Source organism: Martes martes, assembly GCF_963455335.1.
Source record: "Martes martes genome assembly, chromosome: 17".
In the NCBI taxonomy this organism is placed as follows: Eukaryota; Metazoa; Chordata; class Mammalia; order Carnivora; family Mustelidae; genus Martes; species Martes martes.
In genome coordinates this window covers 32,722,551-32,740,677 of record NC_137905.1, presented here as the reverse complement: position 1 = coordinate 32,740,677, position 18,127 = coordinate 32,722,551, and the positions used below count along the sequence as shown (strand labels likewise).

General features: G+C 43.0%; 1 pseudogene across 1 annotated transcript; it reads left to right on the top strand.

Annotated features, from left to right (window-relative positions):
• The first annotated feature begins 10,486 nt into the window (after positions 1-10,486).
• Positions 10,487-11,148, top strand: LOC308358340 (protein PBDC1-like; annotated as a pseudogene). Its single transcript has one exon. The product of its transcript is annotated as a protein PBDC1-like (transcript).
• The last annotated feature ends 6,979 nt before the right edge of the window (positions 11,149-18,127 follow it).

The window sequence follows — 18,127 nt, the reverse complement described above, 5'->3', positions numbered from 1 at the left end:
AATAGGGAATGGAACGTATTGTAATCACCAGTGAATCTGGGGAAGTGATCAAAACAGGGATAAATTCTATAGGTGTTAAAAAAAAAAAAAAAAAGCTGGGGCACCTGGGTGGGTGGCTCAGATGGTTAAGCGTCTGCCTTCGGCTCATGTCATATCTCCAGGTCCTGGAATCGAGCCCCATCTCTGGCTCCCAGACCAGCAGTGAGTCTGCTTCTCCCTCTCCCTCCACATCTCCCCCTGCTCAAGCGCTCTCTCCATATCAAATGAATAAATAAAATCTTTATTGAATAAATCAATCAATAAATAAAATAAATAAAATCTTTTAAAAATATAAATAAATAAATAAACACCTAAATAAACTGTATTAAGTTTAATTCACAGATGATAATTCTCTTATTATAAAATATAGTTTTTAGTTACAAAGCTGGATAAATTTTGATAAATGTAGCACCCATGTAATAATCACCACGAGGAAGATACAGAACATTTCCATCACTCCCAAGGGGTCCCTTGTACCACTTCCCAGTCAATTCTTGGCCCCAGCCCCTTGCCCTGGGCAACTACTGTCTGACTTCTATCACTGTGGATTTGTGGTTTCTAGAGTTTTCTCTATAGTTTCACTATAAATGAAATTATAGCTAATCACACAGTACAATAGTCTTGTGTCTTGCTTCTTTGGCTCAACATGTTTTTGAAATTTTATGTATATGTAGATTTTATGTACATGTACCCATAATTCGTTCCCTTTTTGTTCCTTCAGTTAACTGTTTTTTTGGTTTTTTTTTTTTGAAAGATTTTATTATTTATTTATTTATTTGAGAGTGCTATTGGGTGGGGGGAGGTCTGGGAAGGAGGAGGAAAGGAGGAAACAATCTCAAGCAAACTCCATTGAGCACAGAATCCCACACAGGGCTCGATCCCACAACCCTGAGTGTATGACCTGAGCTGAAACCCAAGAGTTGGACGCTTAACTAACCAGCCACCCAGGCGCCCCTCTTCATTTACCTGTTGATGGGCGGGTTAGCTCCAGTTTGGAGCTATTATGAGTATTCATGTAAAGCTGCTATGAATATTCAAGTGTAAGTCTGCGAATATATTAACTTTTCTTGGGAATACCTTGAGGTGGAATGGCTGGATTGTAAACTGAGTCCATGACGAAGACCTACCAAACTGGCTTTCTAAAGTGGCTGCTGTGGTTTTTGTTTTGTTTTTTAAGATTTTATTTTTATTTTTTTTTTTTATCATTTTTTTTTTTATTTTAATAAACATATAATGTATTTTTATCCCCAGGGGTACAGGTCTGTGAATCGTCTGGTTTACACATTTCACAGCACTCATCATAGCACATACCCTCCCCAATGTCCATTTCCCCACCACCCTCTCCTGTCCGCCCTCCCCCCCGTAACCCTCAGTCTGTTTCTTGAGATTGAGTCTTTTATGGTTTGTCTCCCTCCCAATCCCATCTTTTCATTTTTTCTTTTCCTACCTCCCCCCAAACCCCCCCACCTTGCATCTCCACTTCCTCATATCAAAGAGATCATATGATAGTTATATTTCTCCGATTGACTTATTTCGCTAAGCATGATACCCTCTAGTTCCATCCACGTCGTCGCAAATGGCAAGATTTCATGTCTTTTGATGGCTGCATAGTATTCCATTGTGTATATATACCACATCTTCTTTATCCATTCATCTGTTGATGGACATCTAGGCGCTTTCCACAGTTTGGCTATTGTGGACATTGCTGCTATAAACATTCGGGTGCACGTGCCCCTTCGGAGCACCACGTTTGTATCTTTAGGATATATACCCAGGAGTGCAATTGCTGGGTCGTAGGGTAGCTCTATTTTCAGTTTTTTGAGGAACCTCCACACTGTTTTCCAGAGTGGTTGCACCAGCTTGCATTCCCACCAACAGTGTAGGAGGGTTCCCCTCTCTCCGCATCCTCGCCAGCATCTGTCATTTCTTGACGTGTTCATTTTAGCCATTCTGACTGGTGTGAGGTGGTATCTCATTGTGGTTTTGATTTGTATTTCCCTGATGCCGAGTGATGTGGAGCATTTTTTCATGTGTCTGTTGGCCATCTGGATGTCTTCCTTGCAGAAATGTCTGTTCATGTCCTCTGCCCATTTCTTGACTGGATTATTTGTTCTTTGGGTATTGAGTTTGATAAGCTCTTTATAGATTTTGGATACGAGCCCTTTATCTGATATGTCGTTTGCAAATATCTTCTCCCATTCTGTCAGTTGTCTTTTGGTTTTGTTAACTGTTTCCTTTGCTGTGCAAAAGCTTTTGATCTTGATGAAATCCCAATAGTTCATTTTTGCCCTTGCTTCTGTCGCCTTTGGCGATGTTCCTAGGAAGAAGTTGCTGCGGTGGAGGTCAAAGAGGTTGCTGCCTGCATTCTCCTCAAGGATTTTGATAGATTCCTTTCGCACATTGAGGTCCTTCATCCACTTTGAGTCTATTTTCGTGTGTGGTGTAAGGAAATAGTCCAATTTCATTTTTCTGCATGTGGCTGTCCAATTTTCCCAGCACCATTTGTTGAAGAGGCTGTCTTTTTTCCATTGGATATTCTTTCCTGCTTTGTCGAAGATTAGTTGACCATAGAGTTGAGGGTCTATTTCTGGGCTCTCTATTCTGTTCCATTGGTCTATATGTCTGTTTTTGTGCCAGTACCATACTGTCTTGATGATGACAGCTTTGTAATAGAGCTTGAAGTCTGGAATTGTGATACCACCGACTTTGGCTTTCTTTTTCAATATTCCTTTGGCTATTCGAGGTCTTTTCTGGTTCCATATAAATTTTAGGATTATTTGTTCTATTTCTTTAAAAAAAATAGATGGGATTTTGATAGGGATTGCATTAAATGTGTAGATTGCTTTAGGTAAAATAGACATTTTCACAATATTTGTTCTTCCAATCCATGAGCATGGAATATTTTTCCATTTCTTTGTGTCTTCCTCAATTTCTTTCATGAGTACTTTATAGTTTTCTGAGTATAGATTCTTTGCCTCTTTGGTTAGATTTATTCCTAGGTATCTTATGGTTTTGGGTACGATTGTAAATGGGACTGACTCCTCAATTTCTCTTTCTTCTGTCTTGTTGTTAGTGTAAAGAAATGCGACTGATTTCTGTGCATTGACTTTATATCCTGACACTTTACTGAATTCCTGTATAAGTTCTAGCAGTTTTGGAGTGGAGCCTTTTGGGTTTTCCACATATAGTATCATATCATCTGCAAAGAGTGATAGTTTGACTTCTTCTTTGCCGATTTGGATGCCTTTAATTTCTTTTTGTTGTCTGATTGCTGAGGCTAGGACTTCTAGTACTATGTTGAACAGCAGTGGTGATAACGGACATCCCTGCCGTGTTCCTGACCTTAGCGGAAAAGCTTTCAGTTTTTCTCCATTGAGAATGATATTTGCGGTGGGTTTTTCATAGATGGCTTTGATAATGTTGAGGTATGTGCCTTCTATCCCTACACTTTGAAGAGTTTTAATCAGGAAGGGATGCTGCACTTTGTCAAACGCTTTTTCAGCATCTATTGAGAGTATCATATGGTTCTTACTCTTTCTTTTATTAATGTATTGTATCACATTGATGGATTTGCGGATGTTGAACCAACCTTGCAGCCCTGGAATAAATCCCACTTGGTCGTGGTGAATAATCCTTTTAATGTACTGTTGGATCCTATTGGCCAGTATTTTGGTGAGAATTTTCGCATCTGTGTTCATCAAGGATATTGGTCTGTAATTCTCTTTTTTGGTGGGATCCTTGTCTGGTTTTGGGATCAAGGTGATGCTGGCCTCATAGAATGAGTTTGGAAGTTTTCCTTCCATTTCTATTTTTTGGAACAGTTTCAGGAGAATAGGAATTAATTCTTCTTTAAATGTTTGGTAGAATTCCCCTGGGAAGCCGTCTGGTCCTGGACTTTTGTTTGTTTGGAGATTTTTGATGACTGTTTCAATCTCCTTACTGGTTATGGGTCTGTTCAGGTTATCTATTTCTTCCTGGTTCAGTTGTGGTAGTTTATACATCTCTAGAAATGTATCCATTTCTTCCAGGTTGTCAAATTTGTTGCCATAGAGTTGCTCGTAGTATGTTCTTATAATTGTTTGTATTTCTTTGGTGTTGGTTGTGATCTCTCCTCTTTCATTCATGATTTTATTTATTTGCGTCCTTTCTCTTTTCTTTTTGATAAGTCTGGCCAGGGGCTTATCAATCTTATTAATTCTTTCAAAGAACCAGCTCCTAGTTTTGTTGATTTGTTCTATTGTTTTTTTAGTTTCTATTTCATTGATTTCTGCTCTGATCTTTATGATTTCTCTTCTCCTGCTGGGTTTGGGCTTTCTTTGTTGTTCTCTCTCCAGCTCCTTTAGGTGTAGGGTTAGGTTGTGTATTTGAGACCTTTCTTGTTTCTTGAGAAAGGCTTGCACTGCTATATATTTTCCTCTCAGGACTGCCTTTGTTGTGTCCCACAGATTTTGAACTGTTGTGTTTTCATTATCATTTGTTTCCATGAATTTTTTCAATTCTTCTTTAATTTCCTGGTTGACCCATTCATTTTTTAGAAGGATGCTGTTTAGTCTCCATGTATTTGCGTTCTTTCCAAATTTCCTCTTGTGATTGAGTTCGAGCTTCAGAGCATTGTGGTCTGAAAATATGCAGGGAATGATCTCGATCTTTTGGTACTGATTGAGACCTGATTTATGACCCAGGATGTGGTCTATTCTGGAGAATGTTCCATGTGCACTAGAGAAGAATGTATATTCTGTTGCTTTGGGATGGAATGTTCTGAATATATTTGTGATGTCCATTTGGTCCAGTGTGTCATCTAAGGCCTTTATTTCCTTGTTGATCTTTTGCTTAGATGATCTGTCCATTTCAGTGAGGGGAGTGTTAAAGTCCCCTGCTATTATTGTATTACTGTCGATGTATTTCTTTGATTTTGTTATTAATTGGTTTATATAGTTGGCTGCTCCCATGTTAGGGGCATAGATATTTAAGATTGTTAGATCTTCTTGTTGGACAGACCCTTTGAGTATGATATAGTGTCCTTCCTCATCTCTTATTATAGTCTTTGGCTTAAAATCTAATTGATCTGATCTAAGGATTGCCACCCCAGCTTTCTTCTGATGTCCATTAGCATGGTACATTGTTTTCCACCCCCTCACTTTAAATCTGGAGGTGTCTTCGGGTCTAAAATGAGTTTCTTGTAGGCAGCATATGGATGGGTTTTGTTTTTTTATCCATTCTGATACCCTGTGTCTTTTGATTGGGGCATTTAGCCCATTAACATTCAGGGTAACTATTGAGAGATATGAATTGAGTGCCATTGTATTGCCTGTAAGATGATTGTTACTGTATATTGTTTCTGTTTCTTTCTGATCTACTACTTTTAGGGTCTCTCTTTGCTTAGAGGACCCCTTTCAATATTTCCTGTAGAGCTGGTTTGGTGTTTGCAAATTCTTTCAGCTTTTGTTTGTCCTGGAAGCTCTTTATCTCTCCTTCTATTTTCAATGATAGCCTAGCCGGATATAGTATTCTTGGCTGCATGTTTTTCTCGTTTAGTGCTCTGAATATATCATGCCAGTTCTTTCTGGCCTGCCAGGTCTCTGTGGATAGGTCCGCTGCCAATCTAATGTTTTTACCCTTGTATGTTACCGACTTCTTTTCCCGGGCTGCTTTCAGGATTTTCTCTTTGTCGCTAAGACTTGTAAATTTTACTATCAGGTGACGAGGTGTGGACCTATTTTTATTGATTTTGAGGGGCGTTCTTAGCATCTCCTGGATTTTGATGTTTGTTCCCTTTGCCATATTAGGGAAATTCTCTCCAATAATTGTCTCCAATATACCTTCTGCTCCCCTCTCTCTTTCTTCTTCTTCTGGAATCCCAATTATTCTAATGTTGTGTCGTCTTATGGTGTCACTTATCTCTCGAATCCTCTCCTCGTGTTCCAGTAGTTGTTTGTCTCTCTTTTGCTCAGCTTCTTTATTCTCTGTCATTTGGTCTTCTATGTCACTAATTCTTTCTTCTGCCTCATTTATCCTGGCAGTGAGAGCTTCCATTTTTGATTGCACCTCATGAATAGCTTTTTTGATTTCAACTTGGTTAGATTTTAGTTCTTTTATTTCTCCAGAAAGGGCTTTTATCTCTCCGGAGAGGGTTTCTCTAATATCTTCTATGCCTTTTTCGAGCCCGGCTAGAACCTTGAGAATTGTCATTCTGAACTCTAGATCTGTCATGCTACCTATGTCTGTATTGATTAGGTCTCCAGCCTTCGGTACGGCCTCTTGTTCTTTTTTTTGAGGTGAGTTTTTCCGCCTTGTCATTTTGTCCAGGTAGGATTTGCTTTCTCCTGCTGTGGAATTCCGCTGTTCTTGGTGACTGAAGTTGGTTTTGGATGGTTTCTTGTTGATCTTCTGGGGGAGGGGCCTGTTGTAGTGATTCTCAAGTGTCTTTGCCGCAGGCGGAATTGCACCGCCCTTGCCAGGGGCCGGGCTAAGTAATGCGCTCGGGTTCGCTTTCGGGAGCTTTTGTTCCCTGAGCGCTTTCCGTAGAGTTCCGGAGGACGGGAATGAAGATGGCGGCCTCCCAGTCTCCGGCCCGGAGGAGCCGAGAGCTTGGGGTTCCGCTCCTCAGTGCGCTCTCAGAGCAAAGCGCCCAATAGCCCCGCCTCCCTGGCTTGCGGTCGCGCCTCGAGGAAAGCAGTCAATTGTTGGAGCTGGAGAAAAGCGCCGGGTCGCTTTTGTCTCCGCGGCCTGCGGCCGCGCTCCGAGCCCACCCAGCCTGCGACCGGCACAAGGTAACCCCGGGCTTAGAGCTCACTCCTCGGCTTTGTCGCTATAGCCGGCTTCCCCGCTCTAATACCTGCGAGCTCTGCGGCACTCAGACACCCCCAGTCCTTCTGTGACCCCGCGGGTCCTGGGGTTATGCTGACCCCGCCTGGGTTTCCCCCCAGTTTAGCCTCTGGAGCGATGTCTCCCAGTGGAGCCGACTTTTAAAAGTCCCGGTTTTTTGCTCCGTCGCTCCGCCGCTTGCCTGGTGCCGGCCCCTCCCCCCGGGGTCTATCTTCCCGTCGCTTTGGATTCACTTCTCCGCAGGTCCTACCTTTCAGAAAGTGATCGATTTTCTGTTTCTGGGATTGTTGCTCTTCTTCTCTTCGATTTCCCGTTGGATTTATAGGTGTTCACAATGGTTAGATAAGCTATCTAGCTGATCTCCTGCTACCCGATGTCGTCTCAGCCTGCTACTTCTCCGCCATCTTGACTCCTCCTCCTAAGATTTTATTTTTAAGTAATCTCTACGCCCAACATGGGGCTCCAACTCTCAGCCCTGAGATCAAGAGTAGCACGCTCTACCTACTGAGCCTGCCGGGCGTCCGGGCAACTGCCCTGTTTTACATTCCCACCAGCACTGTTTGAGAGAGTTCCAGTTGCTGTATACCCACTGAAAGGGCTAAAATGAGAAACACTGACAATGCTCACTTAGGCAATGATATGGAACAACTGGTTTTGTTGACTTTTGGGGTAAGTAATATGCCTGTAGGATGTTTCTTAGCATTTTGGCACAGGATTACCTGTTTTGATCATAGCCATTTAAGGTTTATCCCTTTCCAAAAGTTGGGTGGGTTAGATGGGATTTAGGGCAATCTGTATTAGGAGTACACCTCACCAGGTAGAAGTGACTTGTTCTAACCTAGGTATTTGTCACAGTGTTTTTGTTTGTTTTGTCTTGTTTTATTTTGGGCCAAACAGCCAACAAGGCAGGCAATGGATTTCAGGGACAAAGCTATAAATATCCTACAGCATAGAATTGATCTGGCTCATTTCAGGCAATGACCACCAGATATCAGCATTCTTTTTTTTTTTTTTAAGATTTTATTTATTTATTGACAGAGATCACAAGTAGGCAGAGAGGCAAGCAGAGAGAGAGGGGGAAGCAGACTCCCCGCTGAACAAAGAGCCTGATGTGGGGCTTGATCTCGGGACCCTGAGACCATGACCTGAGCTGAAGGCAGAGGCTTAACCCACTGAGCCACCCAGGCGCCCCAGATATCAGCATTCTTAAAAAAAAAAAAAAATCCCACACTTAAAAGAAAGGAAAAAAATATTTTTTAAGATTTTATTTATTTATTTGACAAAGAGAGAGAGTGCGCACAAGCAGGGGGAGTGGCAGGCAGAGGGAGAGGGAGAAGCAGGCTCTCCATCAAGCTGGGTGCCTGACATGGGGATCGATCCCAGGACCCCAGGATCATGACCCAAGCTGCAGGCAGCTGCTTAACCAACTGAGCCACCTAGGTGCCCCTTCCCCAAATGTTAATAAAACGGGGCACTTGGCTGGCTCAGTCAGTAGAGCATGGAACTCTTGATCTCAGCGTCAAGAGTCTTAGATTGGGCGTAGAGCTTACTTATTAAAAAAAAAAAATTAGGGGGCACCTGGGTGGCTCAGTCCTCAGCATCTACATTTTTGCTCAGGTGATGAACCCAGGGCTCTGGGACTGAGTCCCACATGGGGCTCCTTGCTCAGTGGGGAGTCTGCTGCTCTTTCTCCCTTGGCCCCTCCTCCCTGCTTGTGCTCTCTCTCGCTCAAATGAATAAATAAAATCTGAAAAAATAAAAATGAAAATAAATTAAAAGGGGCACCTGAGTGACTCAGTCAATTTAGCATCCAACTCTTGATTTCAGCTCAGGTCTTGATCTCAGGGTGGTGAGATGAGCCCCAGGGTGCTGGTGCTTAGCCGGGAGTCTGCTTCTCTCCCTCACTTTCTCCATCTCCCCCGATCCTGCTCCCTCATTCTCTCTCTCTCAAATTAATACATCTTTAAAAAATTTTTTTTAAATCTTCTAAAATATTTGTTCTCTATTTGAATAAATCAACCTAGTGCAAAATAAATGAATGAAAGTCTTCATCAGCAACTGGTGCATTTTTGTCACTTTTGCTATTGGTTAAATGGGTGAAATGACAGTTCTATGTCCAAATTTTCTATTTTTTTTATTTTTTCTAAATTTACTTTTATTTTTTCAGTGTTCCAAGATTCATTGTTTATGCACCATACCCAGTGCTCCATGCAATACGTGCCCTCCCTCCTTAGTATGCACCACCAGGCTCACCTAACACCCCACCTCCCTGAACTTTTTTTTTTCAAAGATTTTGTTTATTTATTTGACAGACAGAGATCACAAGTAGGCAGAGAAGCGGGCAGAGAGAGAGGAAGGGAAGCAGGCTCCCCACTGAGCAGAGAGCCCTATCCAGGGCTCGATCCCAGGACCCTGGGATCATGACCTGAGCTGAAGGGAAAGGCTTTAACCCACTGAACCACCGAGGCACCCCACCTCCCTGAACTTTTAATTAATGAATTTATTTTTATTTTTTCATATTTTATTCATTTATTTGAGAGAGATGTGGGGAGGTACAGAGGGAGAGGGAGAAACAGGCTCCCCACTGAGCAGTGAGCCCAACACCAGGCCTGATCCCAGGACCTTGGGATCTTGACCCGAGCTGAAGGCAGATGCCCAACTGACTGAGCCACCCAGGTACCCCTTACCTTTATATATATATATATATATATATATATATATATATATATATATATTTTTTTTTTTTTTTTTAAGATTTTATTTATTTGTTTGACAGACAGAAATCACAAGCAGGCAGAGGCAGGCAGAGAGAGGAGGAAGCAGGCTCCCTGCTGAGCAGAGAGCCTGACTCGGGGCTTGATCCCAGGATGCTGGGATCATGACCTGAGCCGAAGGCAAAGGCTTTAACCCACTGAGCCACCCAGGTGCCTCTACCTTTTTATATATGTTTTTAAAGATTTATTTATTTGAGAGAGAGAGAGCACATGAACTCAATGGGGGGAGGGGCAGAGGGTGTTAAAGAATCTCAAGCTGACTCTGGGAGCCTGATGGGGGGCTTGATCCTCATGGCACTGAGATCATGACCAGAGCCGAAATCAGAAGTCAGAAGCTTGAACCACCCATGTGCCCCAAGTCTGAACTTTTAAGAGAAAGACTGTTTTTCTTTTGCATACTTGCAACCATGCTTAGAGTTGGCCTAGCTTTGCATGTTATATCACATTTGACACAGATTCCTTAGTCAATTTGTAAACTTTTTATACTACTCGAGATGCATAAAACAGCTGTCAGTCATTTAAAAAAAATTTTTTTTTCTGTCAGTCATTTTTTTTTTAAAAATTCCTTACCTCCATTTTTACCTGAAAATTGGACAAATCCCGATTTTGATCTGGCATGGAAGGTAATGCAAAAGTGAAAATGTGTGATTGCTAAAGAAAAAGGAGGAGGAAGAGAAGGAGGTGGAGAAGAAGAGGAACATGTGTGATTGCTCACAGTTATTTTTTTTTAAACCAAAGTGAGATTAGGTTAAAATAAACAAAGCGAGCCCTCACTTTCCAACCAGCTGCAAAAAGAGCACACAAATAGTCATTGCTGGGAAATGGGCATTCGCTTTGAGGGTTGCACCATGGAGACGACTAGCGGGGCTGCTGAGTCAGTTTCCGGGGAACCGGTGTCCGTGGCGCATGCCCTTTCTCTCCCAGCCGCATCTGATGGCAACAATCCTGATACAGAGATGGATTGGGCCACGAAAGCAATGCAGGCTCCTGAAGACAGCTACAAGCTGATTTCATCAGTTGACCCGCACTTCCTGAAACTCACCAAAGTAGATGACCAAATCTTTTCTGAGTTTCGGGGAAATGTTGAGAAATCCAGGCTTGATGTGTTGGGCTCAGAAGAGCTCAAATCAGAATCAGCTAAAGAGAAGTAGGGGTCATTCTGCTTGAGGTTTGACAGGATCGTGGAAGACTTGAGTTACAGTACTTTGCTACGACAGGATTGGTCTCGGGGCTACCCTGAGGAAAACACCATCGTTGCCCCCCCCCACCCCCGGGTACAATTTTTTGCCATTGAAGTTGCTTAGAACTGGAAAGCTATCGCAAAGCCATTTACGCTAGTGTTCATGATAAAGAAGAAGAGACAGAAGGCAACCGTGGCCAAGAGAAAGGGGCTGACAGTGGAAGAGAAGGAAAGGAGACACAGAGAAAAAAATCAAAAACCAACAAAGGAAAAGAAAAAGAGAAAGAAGCCAACCAGGAAATGAACAAGAGTAGTGAAACAGCTGTGTAAGGTAGACAAGGAATAGCACTCTAGAAGCCTTGGTTTGGCTAAGTCTACAGATACTATGTTGTTACTTGCACAGATCCCTGTGACTAAGTGTATGTCCTTGTGCAACGGAAGACCTGCGGAAGGGACATTTTTTCTAGCCTCATTATCAAGAGGTTGTTCTTGTGTACGAACTGGCTTAAAGACTATTAGTGGGGTTGATTGTTCCTTGGCATAGTGTTTCTTGGTTCTCACCACTGGTCAAGTAAGAAATTTTATAAATAGGGGCGCCTGGGTGGCTCAGTGGGTTAGGGCCTCTGCCTTCGGCTCGGGTCATGATCCCAGGATCCTGGGATCTAGCCCCGCGTAGGGCTCTCTGCTCAGCGGGGAGCCTGCTTCTCTCCTGGCCTCTCTGCCTGCTTGTGATCTCTGTCTGTCAAATAAATAAATAAAATCTTTAAAAAAAAAAAAAAGAAGAAATTTTATAAATAAATTTCTTTTGGTTCCTAAAAAAATCAAAGGAGTTCTGAAATACTGTAGTAATCATTGGATGACCCACAGCTAGCCTTGACATGCCCAAGTAAAACCAGATGGGCATGTGCCAGCTCTTCCCTGAAGAGCCCACAACTACCTTGAGGGGGTTCGCTGAGACCTGAGTGAGAAGATTAAGAAACTACCAATATTGGGCTCTCTGCTCAGCAGGGAGCCTGCTTCCCTCTCTCTCTCTGCCTGCCGCTCTGCCTACTTGTGATCTCTATCAAATAAATAAATAAAATCTTTAAAAAAGGGGGCAACTGGGTGGCTCAGTGGGTTAAAGCCTCTGCCTTCAGCTCGGGTCATGATCCCAGGGTCCTCAGATCAAGCCCCGCATTGGGTTCTCTGCTCAGTGGGGAGCCTGCCTCCCTCTCCCTCTGCCTGCTGCTCTGCCTATTTGTGATCTCTGTCTGTCAAATAAATAAATAAAATCTTAAAAAAAAAAAAAAAAGAAACTACCAATAGGAAGGAAAGGCTGCCCACCTGGGAGCAAAGGAAATACTCTGCAACATTAAATGAGCCTATTAAAAAAAAAAAAGTTTTTTTAATTTTTAAGTTTAATTTTTTAATTTTTTTAAAGGTTTTGTTTATTTATTTGACAGAGAGAGAGAGATCACAAGCAGGCGGAGAGACAGGCAGAGGTGGGGGGGGAAGCAGGCTCCCTGCTGAGCAGAGAGCCTGATGCTGGGCTTGATCCCAGGACCCTGAGATCATGACCTGAGCTGAAAGCAGAGGCTTAACCCACTGAGCCACCCACGTGCCCCTATGTTTAATTTTTAAACTTAATTTTTTAAAGTTTTATGAGTTGTACAAATGTAAGATGGTTTTACTATATGAAACTCTTGTGCTACAAATAACCAGCAAACACCATCCAACAGTATCTAGATGAATGATGCTGACATTAGCAACAAAGTGTCAACTGCCCTACAGCCATGGCAGGAATCCCACATCTTACAGCTGCGTCTTCTGGGCACCATGGGCGTCCATTGACCCGTGATAGGTGAGTGCAGAGGTAATGGGAAATGGGGGCCACATTGAGGAGGGAAGAATTATACTGTATTTCCTGAAAAAGTTTTTTTCATGACTTAAAAAATTAGGCAAATACTATCTGCTCATTCTAGAAAACCCCCCAAAATAAAACAGGCCAAAAATCTGATTTAAAAAAAAATTCTCCTTTAATTCTACCCAGAGGCCAACACAGGTGCTACTTAGATATGTATAATTTCTTTCTTTCTTTTTTTTAAAAAACATTTTAAAAAATATTTTATTTATTTATTTGACAGAGAGAGATCCCAAGTAGGCAGAGAGGCAGGTGGTGGGGCGGGGGTGGGCTCCCTGCTGAGCAGAGAGCCTGATGCGGGGCTCGATCCCAAGACCCTGGGATCATGACCAGAGCCAAAGGCAGAGGCTTTAACCCACTGAGCCACCCAGGCTCCCCCTTTCTTTTCTTTTCTTTTTTTTTTTTTTAAGATTTTATTTAGTTATTTGCAGAGAGAGGGAGAGAGCACAGGCAGAAAGAGAAGCAGGTTCCCTGCTGAGCAGGGAGCCCAGTGTGGGACTCGATTCCAGGGATCATGCCCTGAGCTCAACTGACTGAGCCATCCGGGAGTCCTGACATATATACTTTCTTTTTTTCCCCCTATTTTATTTAATTTATTTATTTGACAGACAAAGATCACAAGTAGGCAGAGAAGCAGGCAGAGAGAGAGGAGGAAGCAGGCTCCCCACTGAGTAGAGAGCCCGATGTGGGGCTCGATTCCAGGACTCTGGCCGGAGTCAAAGGCAGAGGCTTTAACCCACTGAGCCACCCAGGCGCCCTATGATATATATACTTTCATAGATATTTCCTCTATGTGTTTTTCAAAAAAATGGGATTATATTATATATGTTGCTCTATGACCTGCCTCTTCACTTCATAGTACCTGGTGAACACCTTCCTCACTCCATGAATAAACAAAGGATTATGTGCAACCAGTTAAAAAATTGACTCATATAAACATAGTAACTATGTGCCAGTTCCTTAACAAAGGAACCAGGGGGATGGGAAAGCTGGTTTAAAAGAGAAACAGAAATGTATATAGTCAGTGTGGAAACAGTTGCTTAGCTAAGATTAGACGTCAAATTAGCAATGTTCTCCAAGGCAATGGAATTGTTTCCTTTGAGGTTATATTTTCTACTCAACAGAAATAATTTGTATCTTAAGTGGACAAAATTATTTACGATTTACTAATCTATAATTCAGTTTTTAACTTCAAAGGGGCTAGGCCCATAAGTAAGCAGTCACTCAACAAAAGTACATTTCTTGGGCCCTAAAACTCATAGGAGGTATAAACAGATCAGAGACTGCGTACCAGGAAAACTGAGATGATTCATGACAGGGTGTACTGGGGAAACTTACTGAGCCATACAGTCTCCCAGGCCCAGGTAACAGAAAGTCCAAGGGAGATTCTGAGATGCCTAGGGAGGCTCCTGGGAAATGATGATGTGTTGGCTCTGTTGACATGGGGTATGTTATGTAAAGATCTGAACCTGATTCTACGTGGTTCAGTCATGTACCTACCCAAGACTGTCAAAGATTTTTAAGAAATAGAGATCAGAGTGTTTTCTTTTCTTTTTTCTTTCTTTCTTTCTTTCTTTCTTTCTTTCTTTCTTTCTTTCTTTCCTTTCTTTCTTTCTTTTTTTTTTTAAGATTCTATTTATTTATTTGCGAGAGAGAGAGAGAGAGAACGCGAGCAAGAGAGCGTGAGCAGTGGGGAGGGGGAGGTGGGGAGGGGGAGGTGGAGAGGGGGAAGCAGGCTCCCCGCTGAGCAAGGAGCCCAATGCGGGACTTAATCCCAACACCCTAAGATCATGACCTGAGACAAAGGCAGATGCTTAACTGGCTGAGCCACCCAGGCACCCTGATCAGAGTGTTTTTTCAGAAAGATTACTTTACATTTATATGAAGGGAGGGAAACAGGAATCTGCGAGAACAGATTAAATAGCCAGCTCCTATTTAAAATGTATGTGACCAATAATTGAGTATAAGCATTTTTAAAAAAAGATTTTATTTATTTATCAGAGAGAGAGAGAGAGAGACAGCGAGAGAGGGAACACAAGCACGGGAGTGAGAGAGGGAGAAGCAGGCTTCCCACTGAGCAGGGAGCCCGATGTGGGGCTCGATCCCAGGACCCTGGGATCATGACCTGAGCTGAAGGCAGACGCTTAACGACTGAGCCACCCAGGCGCCCCATAAACATTTTTATTGTATCAAGGAAAGAGGCTCTATGCAGTCTAATTCAGAAATTCCCTTTCAACAAAGATAATTTGTAGGAAAAAGGGATGGTTGGATAATCATTGCTTAACCGGATTTTTAAAAAGTGACTGGTTACAGATTATTAGACCAGTTAAAGGTCACCAGGCTCCTCCTAAAACTGCTATCTTTCTAGTTCCCAGAAGGGATCTTAAGTTCATTAAATAAAGTTTATCATTCACTTTAACACAAATGCTCATTTCTCCCAGGAAAGAGTAACTAATGAAAATAGACCACAGGGTTGTCCCTGGCTAAGGTTTTGGACCATTTTTTCTTGCTCATCCCCACAGTCAGAGAAACAGCAGAATTTTTTTTTTTTTTAAACCTCCTCCTGTTCTGTCTGGGTGGCATGCCCAACTCTTTCCTATGTGATCTCTATTCATTCAAGAAATTACACATCTATTCTGTGGCAGAGAGGCCTTGTTGGGCCAGTGCTGGGAGTACATGATGTATATAAATAGGCAGTCTTGTCCTCACCGGGTTTAGTGCGCAGTTGGAGACACTGTGTGGGGGTGTGTCTGGAGTGTTATACACAATGAATTTAAGGGGCACCTGGGTGGTGCGCGCAGTCAGCTGAGCATCTGACTCTTAGTTTTGGCTCAGGTCAGGTTCTCAGGGTGGTGAGATCAAGCCCCATGGCGGGCTCTGTGCTCAGCACAGAGTCTACTTAAGACTCCCTCTCCCCGGGAGGCTCCCTCTCCCCTGCGTGGCTCAGTCGTTTAAGCACCTGCCTTCAGCTCTGGTCAGGATCCCAGTGTCCTGGGATGGAGCCCCGAATAGGGCTCCCTGCTCAGCGGGGAGCCTGCTTTTCCTTCTGCCTCTGCCACTACCCCTGCTTATACTGTCTTTCTCAAATAAATAAATAAAAACTTAAAAACAAAACAAAACAAAACTCTACCTCTCCCTCTGCCCCTCCCCCATGCTCTCTCTCTCTCAAATAAAGAAATCTTTTTTTTTTTTTTTAAAGATTTTACTTATTCACCTGATAGAGATCACAAGCAGGCAGAGAGAGAGGAAGGGAAGCAGGCTCCCCGCCGAGCAGAGAGCCTGATGTGGGGCTTGATCCCAGGACCCTGAGATCATGACCTGAGCCGAAGGCAGAGGCTTAACCCACTGAGCCACCCAGGCACCCCTCAAATAAATAAATCTTAAAAAAGATTAAATCGTAATTAATTTTGAGCTGTTCTTTGAAGCAAGGGAACAAGACAAGTGCAGTCTCAAGAGAGGTCTCAGACTTTGAAATCACAGGAGCTACCTATGAAGAAGTGACACGTGGCATTCACCAGGACAAGGATGGGGACTGGGCCTTTTCAAGGTCTTTAGCCAGAAGAGATCTCGGCCCCGTGGAGGGTGGCTAAGGGCCAGAGTGTAGGAGGTAACGTGAGATGAAGGTGGAATCTGGCCTTGCTGCTTCCTACCTGCTACCTGGTAAGATTCTGATCTTCATTCTCAGAGAAAGGGAAACCACTGAAAGGTTTTTGGTGTTTTTTAAAAGATTTTACTTATTCATTTGACAGAGATCACAAGTAGGCAGAGAGGCAGGCAGAGAGAGGGGAAGGGACCGTGGAGCAGAGAGCCCCACGAGGGGCTTGATCCCAGGACCCTGGGATCCCGACCTGAGCCGAAGCCAGAGGCTTTAACCCACTGAGCCACCCAGGCATCCCCCACTGAAAGGTTTTAATCAAGGGAGTGAATATAAGAAGGATGGAAGAAAAAAATCACTCTAGCTACTCTTATGGGTAGGCAAGGTAGGAAAAGAGAGACCAGAAGGCCCTGTGGTCAAGGCAAGAGAAGACAGTAGCTTGGACTGGGGAGGTGGCAGCACAAAACCGACCAAATAGACAGATGTAGGAAGTAAAACCTACCAATATACATTTGGTGCTCCAAGTTTTCCTTGTACTTAAAGTGGTCTTTGATAAGCCAGAAATTTTGTACAAGCTTAGTTACACCTCTGTGACTATTTTCCAAAATATGCTATAGTAACTAATGTTATTTCCCATACTGGATAGTCCACTCCTTGAGAGGAGGGTTGCCACGGGGTAGAACTTTTCTCCCATACAATATTGACCTGGAAGCTATGCATTTTGGGGGTGCTCGATATGTACATGTTTAATTGTAAAGACTACAGAAGGTCCTCTTGTATAATTCCTTCTTAGTGCTATACTAGAACTATTCAACTATAACTATTTATATAATTATGCATTTCACACAACTCTCTCTAAACCGTAAACCCCCTAAGGACAAGGACAAAGGACAGGGACCAAATCTGCTTTGGTTATTGCTTTATTCCATTGCCGAGCACTGTGCCTGGAACTCAATAATTCGTTCAAGAATCATTTTGCTCTTAAACGTTTCAACCAAAAACATGTATGTAATACTTACTGTGTGCCAGTGAATGTTCTTAGCACCTTAAACACACTTAACACATTTAATCCTTATACCGACTCCGTTAGGTATTTATTATTGGTTTTTCCGTTTTTACAAATGAGGAAACCGAGGCAGGAAGATTAACTTAAGGGAGTCCATCTTATCAAACACTGATATACATTTGGGAACCTGGGTGGCTCAGTCGGTTGGCCATGACTCTGGTTTGCGCTGGGTCCCGATCTCCAGTAGTGAGACCCAGCCCCCGGCGGTTAGAGCAGAGTCTGCATAAGACTCTCTCTCCCTCTGCTCTTCCCCCCCCAAATAAATAAATCTTTTTAAAAAATAGATGTGCAGGGCGCCTGGGTGGCTCAGTTGGTTGAGCGACTGCCTTCAGCTCAGGTCATGATCCCGGACTTCCAGGATCCAGTCCCGCATCGGGCTCCCAGCTCCTTAGGGAGTCCGCTTCTCCCTCTGACCTTCTCCTCTCTCATGCTCTCTCTCACTCATTCTCTCTCAAATAAATAAATAAAATCTTTTTTTTAATTTTATTTATTTATTTGACAGACAGAGATCACAAGTAGGCAGAGAGGCAGGCAGAGAGAGGGGGAAGCAGGCTCCCCACTGAGCAGAGAGCCCGACGCGGGGCTCGATCCCAGAACCCTGGGATCATGACCTGAGCTGAAGGCAGAGGCTTTAACCCACTGAGCCACCCAGGCGCCCCAATAAATAAAATCTTAAAATAAAATAAAATAAAAATAAAAAATAGATGTGCATTCATTCTAAAACATTAACTGGACTTTTGACTATGAC